We start from the raw sequence: 15,253 nt of genomic DNA on the forward strand, positions 1-15,253 counted from the left end.
AGGTGCCCTAACCATGGCAGTTTGGTTTGTATCCCAAGCTGGGTTTGGACTAACTCTGCTCTGGTCAAGTTGTGCTCTGCACAGAATAATCAAATACTTCTTGGAAATGGGAGAGGGAAAGGTGGAACTTGATGCTCTGTTCATATGACTCAGGTCTTCTTTGAAAGCAGAAGATACGTGGTCTGAGATCCTAGTTATCTATGAAGTATTTAATAGTCAGTACCCAAGAAGAGCTTGGGAGCAAGGTACCCAGAGCATCCTGCCATTCAGAAGCTTGAATGTGCTTCACAAACAAGGGAGACTCAATAGCTTATCTCCACAAAGGAAGAGCCTTCCCAAAAGCATGGAGCCTTCCTGAAGGGGCAAACTTTCTTTAGATGTGCACAATTCTGCGGTGTTAGCTGTTGCCTATCTTCATCTTCTCACAGTAGAGAAGAGAGACACAGAGTGTCCTTGGACTCCACCTCGAGGCAGGCACATCTTTCCACGTGCAGGATAGGGAGTCCTGCACAGATGTTGGGAATGCAGCAAGGTGATTAGGAACAAGGCTGTGATCCCCAAGTACACCTTTTGGCACCAGAAGCATTTCTTACAGGGCTTTGAAAGACTGTCAATGTTATGCCCATTTTATAAATGCTAGATAACATTTTTATGTCTCAGTTTTCCTGTCTGTATGAGGTGATTATTTCTAGACCCACATGACCACCAGTATAGATTAATATTCATGCAAATTGCATTCAACAAGGCAGTTACCTGAGCTGTGCAACATCACCATGCACACAGCAATCCTTTTTTAAAGAATAAAGGGCTTTTAGCTTGCATCTCATTGAATCAAAAATACTGAGCTACAAAAATGAATACTATGTTTCAGAAAACATAATTGCAAGTGCAAAATTAGTTACAAAAAATTAGAGCTGGGTTTGTTTTTCACAATGACCACATGAATTTAGCTCTTGTTTTGTGAATTGTTGGCAAACTATATAAAATTTTTTTCATCTCAATGCAATTCACTGCTAGAATCTATTTGTCATATAATTCAAGCATATATTCTTGATTTATAGTTTGTTCAGAGAAATTTACAGCAGCATTCAACATTCTTTGTTGAGCTGCATTGGTTAATATTGATTGATAGTGCGTATCAGATGATAGTTTTCTGTTCCCTGATTAGATGGCATTCTTACAGAAAGAGTTTTCCAATGCCAGCTCTAATGCTTTTTAATCCCAAAATTACTGTTGATGAGAATTCTCTTGCAATCATTCAAAATGTCACTTGTTTTGCACCTATCGCTCTTGCTAGCTAACATGTATTAGAGTATTCAAACAAGGAAAGTTAAAAAAAAAATGAGCAAGTACATCTGAAACAAATTCTAATGGAGTATGATGGATTTTTCACCTCCAAAAAGAACCCCAAACTTATTCACATCATTGTACACACTCATAACGTTTCTGAGTTCAGGATTTAGTAAGTCTCAAAAAATTCCCATATGGGGAACAATTTCCTCTCCAAGAAAGGAGAATTTTTACGAGAACTATTCCTGAGCACAAAGAGGCTCAAACAAACCAGCGTCCCGCAGTTTTCACCCCAGAGGCAGGGAGGGAGTGGAGCATGAGGACTCCGTGTATCTTAAACGCCCCATCCCACCCTATGCGGGGAGGGTGCGGGAATTCTGCCTCTGCTCTGGATGCACCGGCAACACGCGTTTGTGTTTGTGGCGCGTTAGCCCAGCTGAGAGGCCCGTGCGGGCCGTGGCAGTGCGCTGCGGGTGGACGGTGCGGTGAGGTGTGGTGTGGTGCGGGCAGTGCGGTGAGGTGTGGTGCGGTGCGGTGCCGTGCGGTGATGGCGGTGCGGTGAGGGCAGTGCGGTGCGGTGCGGTGCGGGCAGTGAGGTGTGGTGAGGGCCCGCACGGAGTAGAGTGGTGCGGTGCGGTGCGGTGCGGTGCGGTGCGGGCCGGGGCTGTGCGGTGCGGTGCGGTGCGGTGCGGTGCGGTGCGGGCCGGGGCTGTGCGGTGCGGTGCGGTGCGGTGCGGGCCGGGGCTGTGCGGTGCGGTGCGGTGCGGTGCGGTGCGGTGCGGTGCGGTGCGGTGCGGGCCGGGGCTGTGCGGTGCGGTGCGGTGCGGTGAGGTGAGAGCAGAGCGGTACGGTGCGGTGCGGGGAGGTGCGGTGCGGTGCGGTGCGGTGCGGGCCGGGGCTGTGCGGTGCGGTGCGGTGCGGCGCTTTGCGCGCTGCCGCAGTGCGCCACCGGGCCGTGAGAGAGCGCGCGGCCGCCCCCGCTCCGCCCCCGCGCACGTGCGGCCGGGGCGCGGCCCGTCTGCGCCCCTGGGCGGCAGCGGCCCCTGGCGGCCGAGCGTCCCCGCGGCACCCCCGCCGCCGCCCGAGCGTCCCGGAGGGGATCCCGGGGGATTTACGGGCTCCGTGGCTTCGCCCGCACCGTCGTTCCCGGATCGTGCCGGTGGATGGGTGCCGAGCCGCCCGCCGTGCCGCCCCACAGCCGCGCTCCGCTGAGGGAGAGCCCCGTGCGGCCGTGGGAAACCTGACCCCAGAATAAGCGATGTAATAAATAACCTGATTTGCACGTTGGCCGGACTAAAAGGTAATTTCAAATAACCTGAGTCTCTGCAAACAGAGTGGAGATAGTTTTGTAGGTACCGTGGTCTCATCCCGTCCCCAAATAACTTCATCATGCTGAGCCCTGAGAAGCTCATCCTGCCTGTGGAGCTGAAGAGGTCTGTAAAGCTGCAGAAGCCTCCCAGCCCTGCTGAATTGCTGTGTCTCTGAGGGCAGCACTTGGGCTGCACGACTGGGCCAGGCTGGCAGAAGGGAGCTTCTAGAGTGACAGTCACCTGGAAAACTCATGCAGGGACAAATGGCATAGGAGCTTTGTCACAGAAACACAGCATCGTTTCTCCTCAGGACTGGAGGAGAGCCTGCCTGAGTTCACATGCTGGACTTTGTCAGCTGATGATGCTAGACCTGGAGTGGAGCTTCAAGAAACCAAAGGGTGGGAGGAAAGCAGCCTATGAAAGGGCAGTCTTTTATTGACCAGGCAGGCAGGTGAGAAGATTGAGACAAAACATTACTGGAGGTTACTCTGTAGTCAGATGTTTCAGATGTTATTTGTACAGCTGAACTGTGAGGACTCCATGATTTGCTGATGGTATTGTTTGTTTGGTTTTTTTCCCCTAAAATTTGTGTTCCTTTCCTCCAGTTAAAATTTCCTTTGTTTCAAACTCGGACTCATCGTTCACAAAGGGGAAAGTGTAGTTGCTCAAGGGACACCAAAGAAAAAATTTGTTTTTCCCAGTGTCAGAATTGAGGTGTCAGGCTGAAAAGAACTTCTAACTTTTTGAGGCCAGCCCAACACTGCTGCTGTATGGGTTATCCTTGTCATGCAGCCAGGGTCGTCCTAGAGGATGGATTTCTGCAGCAGTTCCCTTTGAAAGGCCTGATGAGCTGTAGAAAAATTGCCAATATCCAAGGACATCCATGTGCTGTGCTAGAAGCCATATGCTGTGGTTGCCTCTGTGCAACAGTTCACTGCCCCTTTATAGCCCTTTGTGCTTAAGAAATCTGTTGTCATGGGCTTCTTCTCTCAACTACCCTGAGCTTTCTGCCAAAGTTGTCCTTGTTCTTGACTCTAGGCCATGGCTTCTTGCCCATCTAGCAAACTTCTTAAACAGCTCCTGATTTGCAGGCAATTTTTTCTGCCTTTTATCCACCCTCTGGTCAAATTCTTTTTAATATTCATTAAGGATGAGAAGTTCAGTTCTGTGAAGCTCCAAATATAAATATTACTAGTTAAAATTGTCATTTGTTCATAACAAATGTAACGAGACTGTTTAAGTATTGGGTGATCAACAACTTGTAGTGCTAGAATTAATGTACTATTACCTGTTAGAATGAGCCTCTAAAAGGAGGTTGCTGTCACATGCAATCTCTTTTTGTAGCAAGAAAAAAAAATCAATCTCTAAAACTTGTAATGTTTTACTACCAGTTGCATGAGATCCTCCAAACTTAAGTTCCCTATAATAATGCAATTTTTATCCTTCAGTGCAGACAGATGCTTTAGGAGTAATTCATTCTACTTTCTGTTTTGATTTAGTGTTTTGTAGCACATCTCATCATTTCATGGCTTCTTACTCCCCCAACATCCTTTCAGCAGTTTATAATTTGCATGTTTTCACACTCCTCCAGCTACTGATGGTTTTAAAGGGGGTATTGCAGGGTGCCATCTCTCCCCCTCAGTCCTTCCTACAAGAACTACTCACTGATTTCAAAGATTCCATCCACATGAATCACCCTGTTAATGCTCTGCAATGACAGTGACATCAGACTTCCTCTCATCAACGAGAATTTCCAAGTCTTTTAGCACAATAACTACCCAGCTATTATTTACACTTGAACTGTTCACTTACTCTGCTTCCCAGCCAGCTCCGACATTGTTCAATACAAATGTGACTTCCTAAGGCTGAACTACATTTTGCTTCCCAGTATCCTTCATCTTCCACTCCCTCCTGCTTGCTCTCCTGATTAGACTATCCCTTTTCCCTCTCTTGCTATGTTTTCTTGTCCGGAGGGGAAAGCACTGCGGCCCTGAGGCATGGTAGCTGCTGTGGGAGAGGAGCTCCACAGCTGGCAGGGAAGAGTTGCCTGTGTCCTCACTTGAAAGTTCTGGGAGGTTTCCTGACAGCAAAGCTGGTGAATTCTCTGTTTGTCAGTGCAGGGCTATGCTTATAGCTGTGCTCTCCTGCTGAGGCTGAATGTTGTGCGTGGCACACTTGGCTCTGCTGGGCTACTCCACTTGGAGTAAAGCTCTGCGAGTGCAGTGTGGTTATCTGCATCCTCAGGAGAACTGCAAGTCCCAGAGGTCAGACTCTTCCTTTCATTAGGCAGTGAATGGGAAGAAAGTGGATGTCTCAGTTGGCTGCAGCACCTTGTCCATGCTGTCCCAGGACCCCAAGTCCTCCCTGCTGCTCTGGGCTGCCAGCAGCTACCTCTGAGGCTGCCAGCACCAGCTCTCTGCTCTATTTCCAGTCTTTGTAGTTTCTGCTCAGGAGCCAATGGGGGAATTAATCCCTAACACAGCACTGCCCAGGGCTAAGCAGCATGATACAAAAATTATCAGTTTGCAAATACACATTCAACTATAAACCACTTGGGGTTAGAAACATCCCCTGGGAAACTGTGGAAAGTGTGTAAAGCTGACATCCTGCATAAGCAAGTGATGGGGGAGATTGCAGGGAGCCTCAAGGCAGCTGAGTAGAGAGGGATCAGGGACTAATCATTAGAGGGAAAAGATGGTAGGACAGACCTGTGGGAAAGACCATGGAATTCAGTCAACCAACCCAATTTTGGGAGAAAAAGGTTTTCCTTTCCTCACATATTCCACCTCTGCTGCTCTCTGCACAAAATAGAGGAGAAAGGCTGCGTCCTCAGCAGAGATATGTTGAACCTACAATGTTTAAATTTTGCCAGAGGATTCATCCATATCCATAAATTATGCCAGAGGTTTAAATCCCAGAGGGTTTATGACGTGTGTCTGTGATTTAGCCTGAGCAGCACAGGCAGAGCAAGAATAAACACGGCAGGTGAGAATTTATTGGCTCTAAACACATCTTCCATGCTGCTGGGGTAAACAGGTCTATAAGACTTCCTAGAAACCTGAGTCCTTATGAGATCCTCAGAAAATGGAGATTTGGAGGTTTCTGGGTAGGCTATTGAGCTGTCAAAAAGGCAATCCTTCAAAGTGATACCCCTGTCTGTATCCTTGGCCACCTATATGTTGGCTTCCAGAAGCTGGCACTATATAGGTAGGATATGATCAAGACACAGCCAGTGCCTGAGGGACATTACTTCTGTTTGAGCTGCAGTGGTGGCAGCGCAGAACCTTGGATTGAATTTGACATTTTGGATCCTAGCTGCAGTCTATTATATTCACAGAAACTTCTTTGAACTACCCAGTGGTATTTTGAAGTTTCATATAAAGGTTTATTTTAGACTCACATCGAAAATATTTAAGCATTCAGGAAAGAAAAATTCAGAATTCATTCATTTCTCCTGCTCTGGCTGTAAGTCAGCTCTTCTGCAATGGGATTTCCAGAGCCTTATTATGTTTCCCTCCCTTCTTCTCTGTGATCACTTGACTGAAGCAGAACCCCAACTTCACATTTGCATTTTTCACTTATTTAAATAGAGACCCATTTGCCATTAATTAGCTTCACAGATTCACTGAAGTCCTCTGTAAATGTACACAAACATCAATAATTAGTAACCCCTCGGAAATCTCCAAGAGACTTTTGGACAATACAGGCTGTGGATTCAAGGCTGTGATGGCTGAGTGGATGATAGTTGGTGGTGTGGTAAGTCCTATAGTCTATCATCAAATTGTTTTGTGTCCTGTGATGGTTTTAGTGGGTTGGCTGACCAGAAGCTTGTTATTATGAAAAGTAGATACCTTCACAAGGTGCATGTGCCAGTATTTCTTGAAGACTTCCTAGTGAAACAAATTAAGGTCCTAGACCTCTCAAGAGGTAGATTTGTTTATTTAGATGTTTTCTGTGGTGTCTGACTTGGAAGATCCAAGAGGACAGAAGTTACCATCTCCTAAGATTTCTGAACTGATGAAAGCATGGCTTTGTTTCAATAGAGACTGAGAGGAGGGACCTCTGGGCTCCACTGCTTCCTGATGGCAGTAAAGCATAAGGGTCAAACAGGGAATCAATATTCCCTAGTGTTGTGGGACTATTTTTCCCACTGAAAACCATCTGGATCTTTTGATTTAAGTGACTTTGTAGCTGGCCACCATCTTCTTCTGGGCATCACATAATGGCAATAATAAAGACACTTCAGAGAGCATGGTAATTAGCACCCACTCATCTTCCAGCAAAGCAATCTTTTGTGACTTTAGCTTTGGATGCCGAATTCTGCCCCACATCCTTATAAGATGCAGCAGCTCTCAGGATGGTCTGTGTATGCTCTTGGATTTCAGATCACTTTCAGACGCTGGCTGTTAACAGGCTGCTTTCAGGACTAGAGCAGTTTGTTACTGCCCTGCTGCAGGACTAAAGCTTTAAATAATGAATGTACAACAAAACACACACATATTCTTGGTGATATGCAAAATAAATACAGAAAATGTCTGACGTCTTCCTGGTAATAGGACATATGTGAATACCGCTCCACAATAAGATGACTGTTGCTGGTTAAAACATTCATTTTTCCCCATAATATTATCCTAGTGTTTGATAATTCATTTTAAGAGAAAAATATGTCAAGTGAATTTGGATATGCTGAAAATTTGCATTTGAGCACCGTTCTACATAAAAGTCCTTCCAAAGCCCTTGAATATAAATGAGTCTAAGTTATTTCCATAACACGTTGAACCATTATGCCAATGAATGAAAAGCTCCTCCTAATGCTGTCAATTTATGTTTCAGATTGTGTAACAGGAGCATAGTCATACTGCAAAAGTTTCCAAAGCAGGAATACTCACACAGAGTGTGCTGTATGTTAGCCTAGTCTAAAATGGATTTTACTTATTCTTGTGCTGGTAAAACTGCACCTTGCTGTAAATAGTTCTGCAGTGATGGAACATTTCTGTTAACCTCTTTATTATTAGTCATAGAAAATTCAGAAGAGAGACTATTTCTAATTTTTGCCATCCAAAACAATAATGCTGTCAGGCTTATCGGTAAATACTCTGAACATTGCTTTAAGAAATTACCTCTGACACCTGCAGTATGTTCTCACATATAAGGAGCAATAGCATTGTCACTAGAAGCAACTTATTAATAGTGCTTCATGTAATGCAGAGTTATATTTATTACAATTTCATGATAACACTCCTATCCATTAGTTTAAAACCAAAAGCAGGAAAGTTATTTAAAATATATCTCTAGCTGAAATCATCTGCATTCCTAATTATTAAATGCAGTTTTCTGAATAACAATGCCAACTTTGTTTGTTTTATAGCCTCTGGGGCTATTTTGTCAGAAGTTCAGCCCTGTTAAATCAGTTTAACCTACTTGTAGGTCCTAGGGATGAAGAAAATATAAGGAACTTAGTTTCAGTCTGCCAGCACCAGGCCAGATATACTATCTTGTCCTCCAACTTCAGCTTTGCTATACAGCTTAAGAAGCTGGGATTAGGACTTTGTGAGTGTTAGGAGACTTGGGGAAATGGCAACTTTTTAAATGTTTATTGATTAGTTGACTTTAACCTTCCTTCCTGCAGATTCTGTTTAAATGCCTGATAACTTTCATTACTCCATTAAATTTGGTTCTCTGCTGAGACAACTTTTCTCTTCGAAGATTTATGTCACTTTATTTGACTGCCATTTACTTTGTTGTTCATTCACTTTATTGCATTCTTTTGAGTTTTTTCTTCTACCATTAAGTCTGCCGAGCCTAGTATTCCAGACCCATCTTCAAAGATTAATTCCTAAGACAAATGAGAAATCCTTCTATCTGGGAAGTCATTCAACCAGGACACTGAAAGCCATTCCAAACTTACCACTTGAACAAGACATGATAAACTCTTCCACCAAGTGGCAAAGGAAATGGTTACCTCTTCTTTGGAGGATGTGGTAGAATGGTCCCGGTTAAATATCTAACATTTACCCCTTTTACATAGTTAGCACAAAAGATGATGTTACTAACTTTGTAAATAGTCACTGCTGGGAGCCCAAGAGAACCTCTTGAAAAAAGCTGTGCACCAAACTGTGCACCATCCATCCTTGCTTCTGGTAAGCTTTCAGAAAGGAAATCAAAATTTAGCTTTTTTCATGTAGATTTTTCAGCCAGCATCATGTGTTAGTCCCCAGGCTATATCACCACAAAAAAGATCTTACTATCAAGTGTTATAAGTATCTTAAATCAGGATAAAAATATTTTGAATTTTTTTTTCCTAAACCTTAGTCTATCTGAAAGGGGCAGGCAGCAATTCTGATGGGTTCACCAAAAAAAAAAAAAAAAGAAAGAAATCAGAGAAAAAAAGTGGCTTAAAGCCCTGACTACCTGGAAGAAAAAAAATAAAAGCAAACCAAAACCAACCCTACAGTACCCCAGGGTCTGATTTGTTGAAACCATTTCAGTTTAATGCTAAATTATCTATATTTTAAAAAGGCAATACAAATAAGATATGATCAAGAATAATAGGAAGAATATATTTGTTTAGGATATTAATGCAGACATTTCCTGCGATTCAGCAATTTCTGAGCAACAAAATGGGTCCCATTTGCACTGAGCTTCTGACCTGCAATATAGCTATAAAGATACCTTGGAGATTTGTCTGTTCTCCTGGAGCTAATCTGCTGGCTTGATTCCTGAGGTTTGTTGAGGAACATGATATGTATTGCATGATAAACACCACATAGAGGGTTTCCTGAGAAAGCTCTGTCTCAAAAATAAAATAGTGACATTTTAAATGCCAAGGATTACCAACAGGTGGAAAATAATAAGATATCACTCTGTTGGGATTTCTTTAATGCCTTTAATCTGGCAATGAAAATTCAGGACAGATGTGTATGGCTGGGTAAAAGAGGAGAAGCCTGATTCTTTAGCAAAGAATCTAGGTGAATCCTTTTCACATACCATTCTTCTTGAAGAATGTTTAATATCCATTTACTTGATATGCACAGAAATTCTGAGGGAAAAAAATTATTCTTATTTCTAACCTGATCAGAATTGAAATTACTACAAATGCTTTAAAAGAGTTTGTACTCAGGAAATATGTGACCTGATGACTTAACTGAAGAGGTCCAGAGAAGAGAAATAGAATTAGCCATAGACCTTCTGAACATCTGGCCAAATCAAACTCCAAAACTTTGGAGATTTCCCTATTCCTACTTAAATATGACAAGAAGAGACATTTCACACCAAATGTTCTTAACTCTGTCTAGTGGGTAGAAGCCCTCAGAGCTCTGCACTTCACCCATTCTTAGTCTAAACAACTCAAGGACTTCAGACTGCAGGATGACAGCCTGGTTCCAGCAAAAGTGGGGGTAAAACTCTCCCCGAGTTCTGTGGAGCCAGAATTTCAGACTAGGGCTCTCTATCCCCGTTTCTGCACAGTATGCTGCTGCTCGTTTCCATTTACACACGTGCACACATATGCACACTCACACGTGACTGCACTGACATTGTACAAAGCTGTACTACAGGCTGGAACATTACTGGCCAGAGAGAAAAATCCTTACATTTCTAAGGAAGCAAACATCCTGAAGTCCAGCAGAACTGGAATATCAGCATCCTGAAACTGTTACTTTTGATTTGCATTTCAGCCAAAGCTATGAGCTGCCTTCTTTCCTGGCTGTCTTTTAAAATGGAAGTTTGGATAGCAACAGTATTGCTTCATAAGAACAGTATGCCTGCATCAGGGCAGGGATTGTCACAATAAGGATGGAAGTCCTTCTGCCCTGCAACCATTTCCTGCATTGGTCAGTGCCTTGACTTCAGAGATCAGACCCATTAGCATGCATACCACCTTTACAAGTTTTATTTGTAGAAGTAATGTAGAAGCAGAAAATGCATAGGTTCTGTGCTTGGGGAAAGAAGAGGGTGTGCTGTTCCTTGCATTCAAATTAGACTGCCTTTATGGACAGAAGTCCTACTTGTGTGATAAAAGGCAGGGCATTTATCAATGTTCCTCTTCCCTATTGCTATTCAGTCCTTTATGAAACTCAGCCTGGAAGCATCTGCTGAAACTCTCTTCTTCTTACAATTTACCTGCTCTAAGTAAAAAGGACTTTGGATAGTGCTAAACCATTTTCTTCTTCCATTGTTAGTACTGACTTTGCTTTCCAATTGCTGAAAACTGTCTGCAGCTCACTGCTTTCCTTTCTGAACATGTAGTTCCAAGACCTTCTTTTTTAACCAAAGAAGATTCACCCAGGGACTGTCTCCTAGGATATTTAGATGAAGATTTAAGAAGAATATCACATTTTAATCAGAATTGTGCACTTTGCATACAAACAAATTGTCATGTAATGATGAAGATTTTCCTATTAATAAGGAAATATATTAATAATAAAATGGAACATACTAGCACAAGAGGCTGGCAGACATTTAGATCTTATTCATAATTAAAGAAATTAACAAGATGATAGTTATTCCAGAATGGGAATCTTATTTAAATGCAGTTTTGATCTAATGCAATACCACTAATGTCATTACCTGTAAAATAAGCCTATGAATGATATTTATGTTGTCAGGCATTCTTGTATGCAACACTTTGGTCAGGTAAATGCAGAATAAACTAATTGAATTAATCCTAAAATTCCTGGTTATTTAGTGTTTTTATTGCATTTGCTGGGGTTTATTTTACTGACCCCTTGACAAACATTTCTGTTCATTAAGTACAAACATCCCCACTCATGGAAAAAATATTAAACCGGCATGTATCTGTGAAAAGGACTTTAAAAGACAATAGAGGTTTTGTTAGTCTGAGGGTAATGAAGTCACCATTACAGCTTTTTCACCTGTTTTTTTATGATCTTTACATAGATACAGATGGATTAAAAAGGGATTTAGCTTTGAATTGCCAGTTTTCCCTCTGCAAAATTGGCTCCGTGTGCCTGCTGTGGTTTGAAACAAAACCCCTTCTGAACAGGAATTCCAAATCTTCCAAATCACATTAGGAAGGAAGAACTTGGTATCAAAAGGCCAAGCTGTCACTATTTCTTCCTGATGACTCTCATTTAACAGCCATTAAAATGCAAATAGAACTATGATTTTCAGATCACAAAATTAACATTAACAGCTGGAATGATTGATTAAAGGTCATGGCAACTGTATAACTTAATTTCTTATGTAATTGTGTTCAGTTTTCTACAGATTGTTTGGATTTGTGAATTAATTTTAGCTGTTGCTGAACACTGACAGGTGCATTTATTGGTCTCTCATTTTTGTTAATATCTTCCTGTGTGAATGATTCCCTTCTTTCAAAGAACCAGAAGAGTACCCAGAGGGGACACTAAAATTACTATCTTCAGCTAACAGGTTTTGCAGCATATTAGCAGATCTCTCAGAAGTTTTTTATTGACCTAGACAAGACCAAAATGGCAATTCATGGGTATCTAACGAGTTACTCCTCCAGGAGCTTTATCATGCATGTGTTTACAGAACAGAATAAAAATGGCACTTAAATTCCAAGAGGCTGTGAGCTAACAGCTCAGATCCTATCTGAGCAGACCATCTCAGATGTAGCTTGCTTTATTGGATGAAATAAGCCACAGATAGACCAACTTTCATATTACTTTTGAGTCAAGGCATCGACAGGATGAGAAAGGAAAGATTTCAGACAGTATCTGCCTGTACTGTTCCTTATATGTGCAAAAATGAATCTCAGTTGTAATTCTTATTCTACTGCAAGAGTCAGAGTCATTTTTCAAAGGCTCTTAGAGCAAGATCTGCAAATACTCATCACCCACAAAATGCAGCCAGAATTTCAGAAGAATTCAGTCCAAGAGTTTGAGCTTTTTTGAACTCTACCTGCTTATTTCAGTGCTCAACTGAAAATACATTTGAAAAACAGAGCCCAGGGACAGGTGCTAAGCATTTCCAAAAATTATCCAAATGAATGGGACTTGAGGCCTGAAAGAGTCTAAACTAGCAGCAGTTATACCTGATCTTTTTTCCCACACCCCAGCAAGAACATGGCGTTGGCTCCAATGCCTGCACCTCTTCCCAGTGAGAGCTCTGTTCCCCACCTTTGGTTGCTCTCAGTCCAGTGTGCCTGCTCAGACTAGCAGTTGTTGTGTCTGTTGAGATTACAGAAATATTTCAGCATTTGAAAAGATATGGGGAGCGTGTCAGTCTGAAGTCAGGGAGAGACGAATTGGCACCGAGATAAATCATGACATGTTTTATTTGTCGCTTGCCTCGGTACCTCTGGGGACAGACCTCTTTCAGAACCATTCTCAACTGACAAACTCCACAGACTTGGAAAAGTGCAAGGCAGTGCTGATGTGCCTGTTCCCATCCTGGGGCAAAGATAGCTTCTGAGCCTTCTACCCTTTCTACTGAATTTTGTTGTACAGTATTGGAGAGTGTTTATGGAGCACAGGTGAGGTAAAGAGCCCAGGTTGCATGTGCCTGCAGGCAACTTCCAGAGCTGTACTGGGTTTTGGGCCCTATACTTTCCTTAAAAACTCCCTCTCACACCCTGCCCTTTCAGAATGAGCAAAAGCAGATACAGAACATGTGCATCAGGGCAGGGGATGTTATAACTGCAGTGAGCTTAAGCAATCCCCCACATGGGAGAAGATACTGGATAGTTTTTATTTTTGTAGACTTCCTCACTCCTTGAAGTATGGAGGTTTAGCTGTAAAAATCCAAACTGCTTCAGCAATGCCCAAAGGTGTCATTGTTGTTAAAATCAAGAAACACAGATCCTGAAATTACTCTGTTCAGGCAAATGAGAGCAAACAGGATATAGAGTGGTTAGTTTTCCACAGGCAGACAAAAGGACTGAAACAAAATTAGCCTTTAAAGTTTTGTCACAGAAGGCACGATAATGAGTCCTTTTCTGCTTAAATGAACTGAGTGTTCTCACAGCAAAAATCTCATCTCAAAGCTACATCAGTGCTTTCGTAGTCATTATTCTTTGCTACCCACCTTCTGAGATGGCTCATACCTGAGGGAGAACAGAGGATCTTGACACTTATGAGAAGAGGATTTTACCTTGTGGGTTTACAACTAGCACTTGTAAAAACCTGAACTTTTGCCCTTGAAAGTCTTTGTTTGTCAGTCAAATACAGATTGCATGAGGAGCATGACAAAAGCAGTCCCACAGCCATTGTCCACATAGTATTATCCCAGTACAGAAGGACTATCTCTAGTGAGGAGAAGGTAATTATTTTCAGGCACACTAATTCTTGATTTCTATAGTAAAATTGCCAAAGGGAGGCATCAATATAGGCTATAATGGACTTGACTGCTCCCACATCCCATCTTTTACATATGCTATTCAACAGCTGTGGACGGAATCCTTTTGGGTTATAAAATGCTATCATGGATAAACCAGCCTCTCTTCATGTGAAATTGAAATACATCAGTCATATTTTTCAAGATTTCATTAATATAGAGAGAATTTAACCCTGTTTAAAAATTAAATGTTATTGTCATACATGCTTTTCATTATATAGCTGTCAGAGAATGTTAGGAAAATACCACAGTGACTTAAGCTCACATCAGTGTAACTTCATAGGCTTATGTTATGTTATTCCTAATCCCATATATTAAAACTATATTTTAGGTTAATTTTTTAATTAATCTTTAAAATATCTATTATTTATATGGAAGGAGAATCGATCTGTATAAAATACAATACTGCAGTTTGTGGACAAATGGACTTGTACTTTTGGCTGCATGAAAATACTTGGCCAAAATACACTTGTGCAAAAACTTATTGACCCAAGAATATGTTGTGTTTAGTACCTAAATGCCTTTGTGAGGGCACCTAAAAACATGGCTGAAAAGAGAAGGTTAAGGAACACAGAAAAATTTATAGAAAACTCTCAGGATATAAGGTCAGTTCTGGGTAACACAGAATTTTCTCTAAGTGCAAAGCATGCATTTCCCAAGATCAGTACTACTGTAAAATACAATTGTAAAATACAATTCTAAGAATCATGCCAATTCAATTAAAATATCCTTTTGGCTTAAACTGTCAGAGGAAACGATTTCTAATTTGCAAAAATGGCAAGGCTAAAATTATGCAAAAAGGTGCAGTTATGTATATATACATATTTGAACAACCAGAAGGATTAATTAGCTGTTAGCAGAATGCTCTTGCAGAGCTCGAAATATGAGTGATTCAGATTCAGAAAGGTAAGTTTTTAATATCCCAATATGAAATCAAATAACTTTTTGATATGCATGTTGACAATACTCCTTTTTTTCACCCACAATTTTGCTAAATTGCACTAGTACTGAGCCCTTGGCAAAAATGTTTTCTTCATTATGAAAGTGATAAGTAGTCATATTATTATTCATCGAGATTCCCTGAATGGCTTTATTTTTGCAAGCACCAGCTTGCTTTGAAATATACTTCTCACTTTGTTTTGCCAATATATCCACTACCTGTGGGTTTTCTGTGTATGTGGGGGAAATTTTTCATATGACAGACATTTGGGTGGTTTGGAAGCTTTATTGCTTTTCTTCAGTACTCTTATATATTTCATCTATACTCCTGCAATATCTCTCTAATTGAGTTTGCAAGTCAGAAGTTTAAGTGCACTTATAGTACACTTTATACA

General features: G+C 41.7%; 1 protein-coding gene across 1 annotated transcript in view; it reads left to right on the plus strand.

Annotated features, from left to right (window-relative positions):
- The first annotated feature begins 2,408 nt into the window (after positions 1 to 2,408).
- TMPO (thymopoietin) overlaps positions 2,409 to 15,253 on the plus strand; it is a 79,183-nt gene continuing 66,338 nt past the window's right edge. Inside the window, exon 1 of the mRNA XM_085047029.1 lies at positions 2,409 to 2,590. The gene's annotated coding sequence lies outside the window, so the exon portion shown is untranslated. The remainder of the gene's footprint in view (positions 2,591 to 15,253) is intronic.

This window comes from Lichenostomus cassidix, chromosome 1Aa (assembly GCF_008360975.1).
Source record: "Lichenostomus cassidix isolate B80296 chromosome 1Aa, HeHo_3.0, whole genome shotgun sequence".
Lineage (NCBI taxonomy): Eukaryota > Metazoa > Chordata > Aves > Passeriformes > Meliphagidae > Lichenostomus > Lichenostomus cassidix.